Genomic DNA, 13,947 nt, shown 5'->3' on the forward strand with positions numbered 1-13,947 from the left:
TGATTGGTGAATGCATGGATTGATACATATGACTCATATTAACTGCACATCTAAGGGCATAGTCTGCATGGTGGCTGAGAGTGTGGGCTCTGGGATCAGTCCAGAGTTCAAATCCCAGCTCTGCCATGTACTGGCTGTGGGACTTAGAGCAAGGTCCTCAATCATTTTGTGCCTTAGTTTACTCATTTGTTAATGTAATAATAGTCGCTATTTCCCAGGATTGCTGAACCAATTAAATGAGATAATGAGTATGTAAAAAACACTTAACACAGTGTTTGTTACATAGTAGTTACACCAACATGTTAGCCACCATTATTAGTCTTCCCTGTAGGAGGCACTGTGCTTGGTGTTGCCAAGAAAACAATGACACAGGAGTTGAAAAGTGACTTTATTCTGTGGGCTTTAGGGAAGCATTGCAAATTTTTGAATGAAGGGGTGCTGATGGGATATTTGTTTTGAATCTTAATCTGGCTGTGAAATAAGTTGGATCAAAGGACGGGAGACTGGCTAAGGGGCTGCAGTAATGGTGTTGGCAAGCGTAATGGTCAATTCAGCCTCAAACAGTGTGGTGGTGTAGACCACAGGACAGGCCAGGACGTGGAACTGGAGAGCCTAATAGGGGAGGGCCGCGTCCTAGCAGAGGGACAGGAGAGTTCAGAGGCCTCCAACAGAAACAGGTCGGAGGAGAGACCACTGGGAGGAAAGATGTTAACAAAGTCTTCTCAACTTTTGTAGATCTGGAAAGGGGAAGCTGCCCTTGCCCACCCAAGCTTTGCACTGTTGTCTGGGGTCTTGGCCACTGGAAACTGGCTTAAAGACAGCCCTGCTCGGAGAGGTGAGTCTCCCAAGAATCCCCAGGACAGGGCCCAGTTTGGAACTTGGCCTACCCTGAGCTTCATCTATGTAACCCAGCTGTCTTTCTGTTCCCTGCTGCTCTCTCTGTGTTTCATATCTTTGGATCAGATGCCAATAAAGGAAAACCATTACTGAGGTCCCAACCTGTCCACAGGAGTGAGAAGCCCCTTTCAGCCCCAAGAAAGTGCAGGGGACAGGTCCAGGAGGCTCCGTAGGGTGCAGCCCCCAGCCCCACCTACATCATCCCAGAGGAAGGGCTCTCAAGGCGGGAGCAGCCCATGGACCACGGCCAGTGGGTGGGCCAGGGACCCCTGCTGGTCAGGGGGTAGTACTGGAGGTGGAGCCATCACCCACCAAGCCTGAACCCTCAGGCCCAGTGCGAGGGATGGCAGTGCAAGGATGATGGGAAAGGCCCCGCTCAGGGGTGTTGGGTCCTCAGGGCTGGTGAGGGAGGGAGCCGGCATCTCAGGATGGCCCCTCTGCCGGCCCCATATCCCCAATCCCTAGCTCAGCACCTGGCATTCTGTAAATGCCCAGTAAGCCTGTTGAACACATGAATGGACAAATGCCACAATTCCAAAACTTTCCCGCTTGGGGTGGGACAGGGGGAGGGGAGCAGGACCTGCCCTGAGTGGGGGGGAGATGTGACAAGCACTTTGCGGCTACTGCTGAACAAGAGCAGAGCCACCCCTCTGCGGGGGCTGTGAGGGCTGGGGGGGTGTAGTAACCGAGTCCATGCCACAGATGGCTGGGGCAGGGGCACTGCCAGGCTGTCTGCCAAAGAAAACCAGCCTGCTGGCCAGCTTGGTTCCCCAGCCTGGGGTCACAGACCCTGGGGTAGCTGGCAGCATAGGATATGCAAATCTATGCAAATGATGTCACAGAAATGCTCTCAGGTTCCCAGAGAAAAGGTATTAGCATCCACACCAGGCAGCTGGCCTCTGGCAGGGAGGGCTCCATCCGGTCCTTACGCCAGCATCCTCTGGTAAAAATCTCCAAACCTGTCTATATTCAGGCTGGATTGGAGTCTCACTCTGGGCCACTGGAGACAGTGATGGAGCAGCAGTTGAATTACAAATGTGCCACATTGTTTTATCCATGCTCCCGTTGTCAGAGATGAGATCGTGCCTGCAGACTGGGGTCTGAAAGGCCAGCTGATGGGTTTCTCAGAGGATGGGAGGAAGTGGGGCTTAGAGGCTGGAAGTCCAAAGAGGATGAGGCACAGCTGGGGAGGCTCCAGGCAGACACCCCGCCGAGGAACAGATCTGTGTGGATGGATCCCCTGGGCCCTAACGACAGCCGTTTCACCCTGAAGCCAAAGGGGCTGGGCCTGAGGTCAGAGCCAGCACCTTGCACTTCTGGCAACCAGAAAAGAGAAGAGAGAGCTATAACTGAGGGAGTCTTGGCAGAGCGCAGAGACCTCGGATGGTGGAGGAAGGGCCAGAGGCTGAGAAGGGAGAGCCCGGAGAGGGGAGTCCGCAGTGAGACCTGCTTCGCAGAGGAAGCCCGGGCCCTGCACTGGCTACTCTCAGCTGCGCTCGCTCCTTCCTGCATTCATTCTGCAAAGGGCCCCTGTCTGGGCCTGCAAAGGGCTGTTCGTGGCTGGAGAAGAAGCAGGCAACGGGACACGGGCCCTCACCTCCTGGACATGTGGTCCTGTGGGGAGAACAGATGTTAAGCAAGCCGTTCTAGGTGGGCTGACTAAAGGGAAAGGTCAGGGTGCTAACATGGCACAAGAGGGAATGTGGCATGTCTAATCTAGTCCAGAGCAACAAGGAAGGCTTCCTGGGGGGCCAGACATTTAAGCTAAGACCTGAAAGGTAAATGGGAGTTAACTAAATGGCAGGCTGCGGGTGGAGAGGCCATTCCAGGCAGAGGAATGGTAAGTGCATAGGTCCTGGGGTAGGAAGGAGCAGAAGACTCCCTGGGGGCTGAAGGGGCCGCCAACCCGTGTGCATGGGCAAAGAGGAGAGGGTGCAGCATGAAGGTTCAGGGCAGGCAGAGGCCAGGGCGCACAGCAGGCCGTCTTCAGGACTTTGGGCTGGAGGCAATGGAAAGCCACTGAAGGGTTTTAATCAAGGCGTGGCATGATCAGATTTATGACTTCAGGATGCCCCTACCCCAGCTGGAGAACAATGGGGAGGAGAGAACTATAAAAACTGTCCTTGAATGGCCTATGTGACACTGCTGGTCGTCATGGGATGAGGAACTGCTGGACATGAGAAGCGAGGAAAGAGCGTGGATCTTAGGGATGAGGCCCTAGAAAAGCCTCCTCCTCCTGAGCCCTGGTGGTAACATGGAAAAGTAGCCCGGCCCCTAACCAGGGGACAAACTGACCCAAACTCTGTCGTCCCCCTCTTGTCTTCTTTCCTTCTGCTCGGGGTGTGTGTGTGTGTGGGAAGGGGATCTGCCCGCCTGTGGCTCCCTAGTCTGGGTGCTGCCAGTTCCTCTGCCAGGGCACCCATGGCAGAAACCGCCACCACCTCCAGGTACCCATCTGGGTACCACACATGGCCCTGGCCGGGAAGGCCCCGGGGGGCAGCAGGACCAGCTCAGACTGACCTCCGTGTGTTTTGTGATTTGGATACTCATCCTTCCCAGCGTCACCCCTGCTCTGCCGGGGACTTGGTCACACTCCTGCAGAGGGACAAGACTGGCTTTCAAAGAAGTGGTCCCTGGCCAGTAATATCTTATTCTGTAGTTCCAGACAACACAGACAGGGCTGTACATGGGCCATAAAAGAGGGAGGCAACATGTGACATTTAATTCAAGATTAAAAGAAATCGTCAACGGGAGCAGGTTGTGCTCATCCAGATGTCACCAGAAACAGCTGTATGCCATCTGCCCGAGTGGGTACCACCAGCTGGAGTGGCTCTCCTGAAGACCCTGGCTTTGCTTTTCTCCTCGGCGGGAAGGCAGAACCGAGGTTGGAGGCCAGCCCGTGTGACCGGGGATTGATGGGGGCAGAAGCGGCAGCAGCGGAGAGGAGGAGCAGCCTGTCCCCCACCCCTCCCCACCTCCCAGGCCTCGTTTATGCTAACAAAGGCGAGTAATGAATTACCGATAAGTGGCCTCTTTTAAAGGGAAATTATTCAAGAGAGCAGGTGAGAGTCTGCAGACATTCATCTTCCCAGCGCCATGACGCTGGCTGGGAGATGAGGAAAGGTAAGGGGGATGATTCATGGCCCTTCATCCGTCCCTCGGGGCATCCTCGGCTATGGGGAAGCAGGATTGATGAGGCGCCAGTCTCGGGCTGGTCGTGTGGTGGGAATCCACGGGCTCCATCTCATTAGCCAGGCCAGTAAGTCTGAGCATCTCTGAGTGTCACCAACTAGATGCCATGGACCAGTCGGGGCAAGGGACTGAGCAGGGCATGAATTCACTTTGCAAGAAAACTCTCAGTTGGATGCTGGAGATGGGGGTGGGGGCGCCTGCCTCAGGGCAGATCGGGGATCTTTGTAGAGGCTCATGGCCCTGCTCGCTGAGGCAGCACCTTCCAAAGTAAAGAGCACTGGTGGGGGTCAGGAGACCCCGCGCTGGGGCCGGCTTTGCCCCATCCCCATTCATAAGATGAGTGGATAGGAAATGGCAAACCGGTAGGCCCCCCACAGGCAAAATTAAGACATGTTTCCTTGGATCTGCATGGTGTTGGCCTACATCATATTTTAGATCTGAATTTGTGGTCGACTTAAAAGAAAACTCTTGGCTACCCTGAAAAAGAATCAGATGAAATAGCAATTAGCTTGAGCTCAGTATACCCGCTCCCTTTATGCGGTATACACGCTCTGCTTTACCCTTGACCCCACCATCACCTAATCGTCTATCAACCCTGAGTTCACACCACCTTAGAGCTTCTCAGCCTCATGTGTCTCCAGCTGCACAAGTCCTTGCTGCTCAGCCCTGGGTGGGCCCTGCCTGACTTCATGCAGGTACAAGTAGACAGAACCTTGCTTGCTGCCTGCATCGTGTGCCATGGGCAGCTTGCCCCACGTCCCCAGCCTTTCTTTTTGATGTCAAAGTGTGGACCCTGCAGAACCTCACAGCACCCACACGTGCACAGACTAAAAGTGCCAGGGAGTTAATGCTCAGTGAGGCAAAACTTTGATCAATGGAAAATGGGAACTAGTGGAAAATTCTTCCCTCTTTCTCCCTCCCAGCAGATGCTCCTGAGACACACAGCTTCTTGAAATGGTCTTGCAAGATTGAGAAATCAGTCGCACTTGGCAGCAGCCAGCTCAGTAATGTGTCCTCATAGGGGCCCTCTTGCCCGGCCACCCCCTCCTCCCTGGGATTGCTCTCCCTACTGAGGAAGTAGCTGGCACATGGACCGTGGCCTCAGGCTATGCCCTTCACGGAAATCCAGGCCAAGATGCTTATATTAGGAGCTGCCCTAGACCTCAGTTGGGGTTTGGGAGTTGGATTCCAAACCACTGCGCTTCTGGCATTAAGAACCCCATCACTGGTGATCAGCTGGGTGGTAGGAACCCTGGCTGGCAGAGGCATCACAAGTACTAAGACTCCTGCCTGTGGAACCCTGGGCAGAAGTGCAGGTGGGAAGGGAGGCATGGGGATACAATGCGGCCACGGCGTCCGGACACTATTGCAGCAATGGTAGTAATAATAACGTGCAACATGAAACCTTTTGTCAAAGGCATTTTGAAATCCTGAAAAAAAGAAAAGATAGGCTCTTGCTAACTGGAACATGGGACCCTGAAACCTGGGATGGGAATACATGGGTGGATGAGCCTGAGAATCTTAAATCTCTAGGGCCCTGGGTACTTTAGGCTGGCAAATGCAGTCCCTTCCCCTTGACAGAGGGAAAAACCTCCGCCTGCCTGGAGAGCATGCAGTGACTTTACCCAAGGTAGGTGCTTCGCAAGATGATTCTTGTTTTCCTCAAATTCTGCCCCCCTTGCCATTTGTTGCTTGCAAGCTACTGACCAGGTCAAGCCTCAAGACAGCTGCAAAGCCCAGCCCAGCTCCGGAGGAAGTAGCAAATATGCTAAATGGTTGGTCCTGACCAGGGGGAGGCAGCAGGCCTACAGGAGCACAGGGGGACATGGACTGGAAAATGTGGGGACAGCAGGGAGGTGGGAGAGGACGCTGCACGGGGAGAAGTTAGTGACGGGTTAGCTCCCACCCTGGACTCAGGATTGAGGGTGAGGACCCAGAGCCGGTCCCAGCAGTGCGAGAGATGGCTGCTTAGAGCTTGCCCATGGCAGTGGGCTACAGGAAATGCACAGAGATGCCAGGATGTCCTCGGCACAGTATTGAAGAAAGGGTCAGAAGGCTCAGAGAGAATTTTAGAACGGATCTTCTGTGTAGGACCTGCAAACTATTGTTGACTATTATTACAGGTTGAGCTGTGTGCTCCAAAAAGGTATGGTGAAGTCTTAAATCCGAGTACCTGTGAATGTGACCTTGTGTGGAAATGGGTCTTTGGAGATGTAATCACATTAAAAGGAGGTCATTAGAGTGAGCCCTAGTGTGCCTGGTGTCCTTTGAAGAGGAGAGGACATGCAGAGAAGCGGGGGTGAGGTGGGACTTCTGTGACCGCACTCCAAGGACCGAGGAGAGACAGGGAGCCTTCTCCTCTAGGGCCTTTGGAGGAAGCCGGGCACTGCCAGCACCTCGACTGCAGACTTCTGGCCTCCAGAATAGTGAAAGAACACATTTCTGTTGTTAGGCTGCCTGGTTGTGGTAGTTCGCTACGGCAGCCCTAGGAAACTAATGCAGATATTTCCTCTAGGAGTACTCAGAGGAAGCCCCCTCACCCTCAGGAAATAGGGATGCCCTGGTGGGGCAGAGGCAGCAGAGAACCCACTCTTTAAGAAGCTTGTGGGCTGCCCTCCACAAGCTGGAGCTGAAGGTGGAAGTGGGTTGCCCATCCCCAGTGGGCACAATAGGATTCTGGAAGGGCAGAGGGCAGCATCAGATGCAGAATGTCCAGCAAAGCTAGAGTAGCAACCAGGGCACCCTGACCTGCAGGGCAATGGTTGGTGATGGCTAAGCAGCCGTGGTGTGAGAAAGAAGGGCAGCTGGCAAGGGTGTTGCTTAGCTTGTACAGTTTTTTAAAATGTCAAGAAATGGTCAGCAGAAGGGTGACATCAGGCCCTCACTTGGTTTCCAGATCTAAGCCCAGAACCACGGTCCACTGATAGAAAGGAAAGAAGGTCCTCTTGAGGAAGGACCATCCGAGGTCAACCCAAGGTTATATGGTCAATATTCTGCCCATCCTTTCCCAAAGGACCTACAGCCATTGGCTGGAGTAACTGTGCATGGAAGGAAGGGCAATACCCACATTGCTACGGACTGTTAGATACAGGGTCTGACTCAACACTGACAACAAGGGACTTGACCTGCTATCATGGGCTTCCTGTTAGTGCAGGGGCTTCTGGGGCAAAAGGCATTTCATCCAAGTCTGTCTTACAGGGAATCCATGGACCCACCCCATGGTTATTTCCTTCGTCTCTAAGAGTGTAATTGGGAGAGATAGACCAAGGAGCTGGCAGAAGCCTCGCATTTGGTTCCACAAATGTGAACGAAGGGCCATTACGGGAAGATGGGCCAAGTGGGAGGCTATGAAACTACCCTCCAGCTCAGTCCCAGCCAAGACAGTAAATCAGAAGAATTATCGCCACCCTCTGAGAGGAACCACAGAGATTAGCGCCACCACTAAAAACTTAGAGGATGCGGAGCTGGTGCTCCCCATCATTCGGCTCGCCGCCCTGGCCCTGGTGAAACCAAACTGATTGTGGGAAACGACCGTGGACAAGCACAGAGACTTACCTGGGTGGCAGCCCTGGTTGCAGTTTCCCTGCCAGATGTGGTGATTTTCTAGACTAGGTCAAATAGCCTCTGGCATTTGGATGAGACTATAGATTAAGCAAGTTCCTTCTTCCTTGTCTGCAGAAAGTATCAAAAGCAGTTCATTTTCACCTGGTGGGGACACATTTGCTTTCTTCCCCAGGGCTACGCTAATTCTCTCCTCGTCTGTGGGAGAATAGCCCAAAGGGCTCCCAGTCTTCTTGAACTCAGTGGAACATCATGCCGTTTCACTACATGGACGGCTTCATGCGGATTGTACCTGGTGAGCACAACATGGGAAGCCCTCACGACCCTGGTAAGACACTCGTGGACTGGAAGTGAGAAGTGACCACATGAACTTCTAGGCGCCTGCCACATTGGAGATGTTTCTCGGGATCCAATAGCCTGGAACATTCCAGGACATCCCTCCTAAAGTAAAAGACAACTTGCTGAACCACATACCTCCTGCCACTAAGAAAGGCACAGAGCTTAGTGGCCTCTTTGGAGTTTTGAGGCGGTCATACAGCACACTTGGGAATACTGCTCTGACCTGTCCACTGGGTGACCTGAAAGGCTACAGGGTTGAGTGATGCCCCACAGGAAAAGAGGCCTCTGCGAGGGGCCCCGCCTCCCGTGGGAGCTGCCCCAGCACTGGGATTGCCTGCCCCAGTGGACGAGAGGGTGCTGGGGTGCGCGTGGTCGATGAAAGTGCTGTGAGGACTTCAGCCAAGGCACGGCAGGAGAGTCGCAGTGCACACCCTCTCGAGTTCTGGGACACGGCGGTGCCTTCTGAAGCTCCCTTTGGTGTCTGGGCCCCGACATCCTGAGCACACCCAACATCAGGGACTGTGGGAGATCCATGCTTGTCGTCAGGGGCTGGCTTCTTATTAGATCCACTGAGTCATGCAGTCAGCAGGCAGAGTCCATTGTACAGTGGAGTGGTATATTCAGGATCAGAGGGCACAGGCAATTAAAGGGACAAATAAAGAGATCCCCACGTCATTGGCCTGTATGGCACAAACCCCTTTCCCTCAGCTCACACCTATGGACTCACTGGGGGTAGAGAGGGGGTCCCTACGACCGACTGACAGGGAGTGAAAGAACTGGAGCCCGGATCACAAAGAGGCCAGCACACCAGGCTGGTGATGACAGAAAACGGCCCCAGGATCGGTGGTGATGGAAAATCCCATCAGTGGGCAGAGCCGTGAGCAGTATACTTGGTCTTCCACTTCATACAGAGGGAAATATGGCCTGAAGTATGGCTATACCTAGACTCCTGGATGGTGACAAACCACCTGGCTGCTAGTCCAGGAGCATAGAAAGAATAATATTGGGAGAGCAGGAGCAAGGAAGCCCTGAGAAGAGCTGTGTGGCTGGGCGCTTGGCGGTGGGCATGAAGTAAGCAGTCTTGTGTCCTACTCATGCCACCAGAAGCATCTATGGCAGAGCTGGTTCTCACCAACCCGGTGGAAAGGATGATTCATCCTAGAGATGTCAGCCAGCCTTTCTTATCAGTCCCCCTGGCGCAGGGGCGGAGTGACAATGGCCGCAGGAATGGAGGCCAAGCGCGGGCCAATAGCATGTGTTCCCTCTCACCGGGACTGATCTTGCAACTGCCGCAAGAGAATATGCGAACTTTCAGCAGTGGAGAGTGACACTGAGCCCTTAATATGGCTGTTCCTTAAGGAGACTAGTTAGCCACTTGGTGGTAGGTAGGTTGCATCAAACTCCTCCAGCCCTGGAAGGAACAGCCCTTCATCCTTATCAGAACTGACATCGCTCTGGATATAGGTCTGCCTACCGTATCCACAGAGTGTCCACTAGCACCAGCACCTGAGGGTGTACAAAATACCTGATATGCCATGTGACACTGTTGCAAACCAAGAAACCCAAGTCACCCAGAGACATGTGCCAATAGGCTCATGATGATGGGGCACACAATCTTATCATACACCTCATCACTCTAAAAGGATGGTGAAATGTCCTGTTAAGCCAGCTTAGGGAACAATGAATACCCTGTGACTGGGGTACTGTCCTCGAGGAGACAATCTGTGTGCTAAAATAATGACCCGTATGTGATGCTGTGTCCCCAGTAACTAGAATGTACAGCACTGGGAACCAAGGGGCAGAAATCGGATTGCTTCTCTCGCCATGATTCCTGAAAGAAGATGGTGAACATAAACGGCAGGCTCAGGCCCAGACACATCAATGAGGATCCCAGCTGGTTTTACTTGTCTTCTTGACTCAAGTCTCTTTAGAATGATATCTGATGACATCTTGAAAGGGACTCTGTGATTGCGCCTATACCTCCCTCCTGAGAAAATAACAGGGGAAGTTTTCTGCTCACAAAAAAGGAGGCTTTGCTTTGTATTCTGAATGCCAGATATGATGGGAAGTCAAGGGGGTGCCAGGCCGGGGTGGGCTGTATCGACATCTCTCAGGCACCGGTTTGGATGCCTCTGGCTTGTCCCCCTGCAGGGGTGAGCGGTTCTCCAACAGATGTCATGAGATGCTTCTGAGAGGCCCTTGTCCCATGTCTGTGTGGCCTGCTGCATACCTCTCACCTCGTGCGCCGTTACACCAAAGCACGGGACACTGAAGGGCATGGATGGATCGTAGTGTAGCAGGGAAGGGGAGTTAGTGCTCAGTGGTGCTGACCTTTGGCAAATGGGATATTGGAGCTGGTAGCTAAATGTTCCCACTTTCTCCACTTGGACAGGTAGTCTCTGCAGCTTCTTGGGGGTGGTTCCACAAGATGGGCAAGAAGGTACTGTAGTGCTGGCCAGCTTCCTGGCACTCATATTGCCTCTCCAGCCTTACCTGCCCCACTCCCTGTGCCCTGTACTCTTGCACTGTCTGATAAAATCATAGTACATAAGCCTTTGCCTCAGGCTCTGCTTCCTGGGGAACCCAGGCAAAGACAGTCTCTGATATTAAAGGGGGGTGTCAGTTGTCATTTATCATCTGAGCCCCACATTACTCATTTCTATCACCTTTCTGGTCCCTGTGGCATCTGAATTCAGGCCTCTGAAGCAGATGGTCTCTTAGCTCCTCTGCTCAATCAATCTATGGGGCTTATATTTCCAAGAATCAGGGGCACATATTCTTTCTCAAATTCATTGGCCACGTGCTCGGTTCCCTACCAACTGTCTCCTGCCTTTGAGCCCTACAGCATGAGGTCCTGGGGTTTCAGTTTGTCTTGACTTACAATTTTAGACAGGCCCCTAGAAAGATGCCTAGCTCCAAATGGGAAGTTCCTTTATACCTAGAAATTATCTGTGAAAAGAAGGGGCCCAAAGAAAGCAGATGAGAGAGGAGAGGTTGGAGCGGAGTTAGGGAAGTGTGGTGGGCTGCCAGCAACTGGAAGAGCTCTACAAAGTCTGCTTTAAGAAATAAAAGCCAGTCCCTAGAGTGCTTCTGGAATCTCTGCATGGGGTTGTGGGGATCAAGGCTCTGAAAATCCCCCCTAGATGTTTAGGAGACCTTCAGAGAGAAGGGAGGTGGGCATCATACCACCAACACCAGCAGCAGTCATCAGCATGAGCCCCAAATCAAGCATGCTTCACCCCCACTACCTATAAGGACCTGACGATGTCTTGGGAACAGGGAGGAGAACACAGAGACACAGATTTGGACAGGTTTCCTGCCAGACTTGAGCTTTCACTGTATTTCTAGGCAACAAAGACAAGATGAAGCAGCATGAGCCAGTCTCGGAAAGAGGGGTGCAGAAAGTGGGTGGCAGGGTCAGGCATGCTTTCCCTGGGGAGGTGGGTTGAGTGATTGAACAGCTGCATCTTTCATCCAAAAAATATGCATTGATCACCTATATAAGGCAGACCTTTAGGCTGTGCATGCAGTGGGGGGATGCAGGAGGGGTGTTGTGGGGAGGGAGATAACCGTTTCTCCCTACTCACCAGGGTCTCTAAGCAGGGACTTTATCTGGCTATAATGCCCTTTGTAGGTGCTTAAATGTCAGATGGCTGGTGACCAATAACCAATATCAGAGCACCTAGGATGGAAGGGGTCAGTGCCCCTTAAAGAGGGGGCTTTTACCCTGGGATGTGAAAGGGAAATTTCCCTTCAGGTGGTGAAGTGGGGTGGGAGAGGAGCAGAGAGGACGCAGTCCCGGCACAGGCTGGGGAGCACAGTGTGGGCGTGGAGAAGGGGGCTGTCCTGTCCACCCTTCACACTGTCTTGTCTTCCAGGCACCGGGAGCTCTGCCAACTGGGACTGGCTTAGATTAGGACTGTGAAAAAAAAAGTAACCAGAGAGGGCTGGCCTCATAGACGTGTCTTCTTGTTTGTTTCTGCATCACCAGAATCCAGGGTCAAGGCGCCATGATGTGATCGATGTCCCAGCTTCCTTCTGCCCCTCCACTCCCCTGCCTATAGCATGTGGCATGGATGGTGGGGGCCAATACACAGTGGTAGGTCAGCATCTGCCCTCAAGGGGCCCACAATCCTGTGGGTAAACATGCAACCTGGTAATTTCTGTGGCAGAGTTAAGCACAAGCTACCATTTGAGGGTTAGGAGGGATGTCTACCCTCTCTTTGGAAGCATCACAGAGGCCCCTGAGACCTGAGGAAGGAGGACTCGGCAAGCAGAACAGGAGAGGGAGATGCTCAGGTTCTTGTGGGCTGCCAAGGCCTGAGGTGAGTGGCAGCGTGCCATGTTTGAAGAATCAGAGGCTCACGAGAGGGCAGGCGGTGCCAGACAAGCATTAAGGGTGGAAAAGAGAGGGAGTGGGCAAAGCCCAAAGGTGCTTGATGCCCTATTCAGGCTCCGGGCCTTATCCTTCAGGCAGAGGAGAGCATCAGAGGGCTTAGGCGGGGAGTGACGGGTCAAGGCTGTGCATCAGAGCTCAGAGGAGATAGAAATCTGAGGCTGCCGCCACATAGATTGCGTTTAAAGCCCATTTAAAGCCGTGTATCTGGATGAGGTTCCCAAGGGCTGTGTGTAGAGACAGAAATAAAAGACCTGCGCAGACTGAGTCCTGGTTGCCTCCAATGCCAAGAAGTTGGGGAGATGAAGGGAACCAGCAAAGGAGACAGGAGAAGCCAGTGACAGAGGGGACCGAGGTGGGCTAGGAGGTACACAGGAATATGATGGAGGAAGGTGAAGAGGTGATAGGATAAACAATTATAGATGTCCCAGACTTATGAGCATCTGACTTAACAATTTTTTTGACTCTAAAATGGTGCAAAAGCAATACGCCTTCAGTAGAAACCATACTTCAAAATTTGAATTTAGATCTTCTCCCAGGCAGGCACTATGCAGTCCTTTCCTCTCACGATGCGGAGCAGGGCAAGGAGCTGTCACTCCCAGCCAGCCACGTGGTCACAAGGGTGTACAACTGACAACACTTACCACCATTCTGCAACCCATACAACCCTTCTGTTTTTCGTTTCCAGTACAGTATTCAATGAATAATATGAGATAGTCAACATTTTATGGTAAAATAGGCTTTGTGTTAGATGATTTTGCCCAGCTGTGTAGGCTAATGTGTGTTCTTTTTACATTTACATTTAAGCACATTTAAGGTGGGCTGGCTAAGATACGGTGGGCAGTGGGGTAGGTGTATTAAATGCATTTTCGACTTAAGATATTTCCAACTTAGGATGGGTTTCCTCGTGAGTGGAGGGAGATCTGATAGGTCCTGGGGGGACGGGAAGATGAAGCCTGAGAGAACTGAAGAGATGGTGTGGGCCTGGAGTGCAGACTATTGAGAGCGACTCACTGATCAGCAGAGTCCAGGTGCAGACCACAGGGAGGCAGTCGGGGTGAGCTGAGGCCCAGCTGATTGAGGAGAGGAGATCAAAATGCGGGGGGCCAGGCTGTTGGCAGAGTCCCCACTAATGATGCTGGGGTGGATCGGAGAGAATCACCGAGATCGAGGAGCGAAACCGTTCCAGAAAGGAGGAGAGGACCCGGCTGTGAGCAGGTGGCTGCGCAAGGTAGTGGTGGGGGGGCTTGTTTACCAGGAGGAGGAATGGGTGTGGGCTGGAAGCCTGGCAGTGAGGGGCCAGGAGGACCCTCCTCTGCCTTCAGGGAGGAAAACAGTCGCCTACATGTGAGGCTGTGGGGTCCAAGGGCGGCCCGTTCAATTAGAGTAAGCGGGAGGGAGACACTCAGAAGGAGGCCCCTGAGTGGAGGGAGAGCCTGCCAACAGCCGCGCAGAGGCCTGTCCCTACCTGGTGGGCAGGCATCCCAGGGAAGGCGCGGCTGGGCCCTCTGGCTGCCCCTTTTTCTCCTCTCCCTGTGCAAATCTCCTCGAAGCACGTCCTT

At 53.0% G+C, this 13,947-nt stretch overlaps 1 long non-coding RNA gene across 1 annotated transcript in view; it reads left to right on the forward strand.

Annotated features, from left to right (window-relative positions):
• The window catches only part of LOC140850025 (uncharacterized), a 60,068-nt gene extending 48,640 nt beyond the window's left edge, over positions 1 to 11,428 (forward strand). The window contains exon 3 of the long non-coding RNA XR_012132673.1: positions 736 to 11,428. This is a non-coding gene — a long non-coding RNA (uncharacterized lncRNA). The remainder of the gene's footprint in view (positions 1 to 735) is intronic.
• The last annotated feature ends 2,519 nt before the right edge of the window (positions 11,429 to 13,947 follow it).

Source organism: Manis javanica, chromosome 6, assembly GCF_040802235.1.
Source record: "Manis javanica isolate MJ-LG chromosome 6, MJ_LKY, whole genome shotgun sequence".
Taxonomy (NCBI): Eukaryota; Metazoa; Chordata; class Mammalia; order Pholidota; family Manidae; genus Manis; species Manis javanica.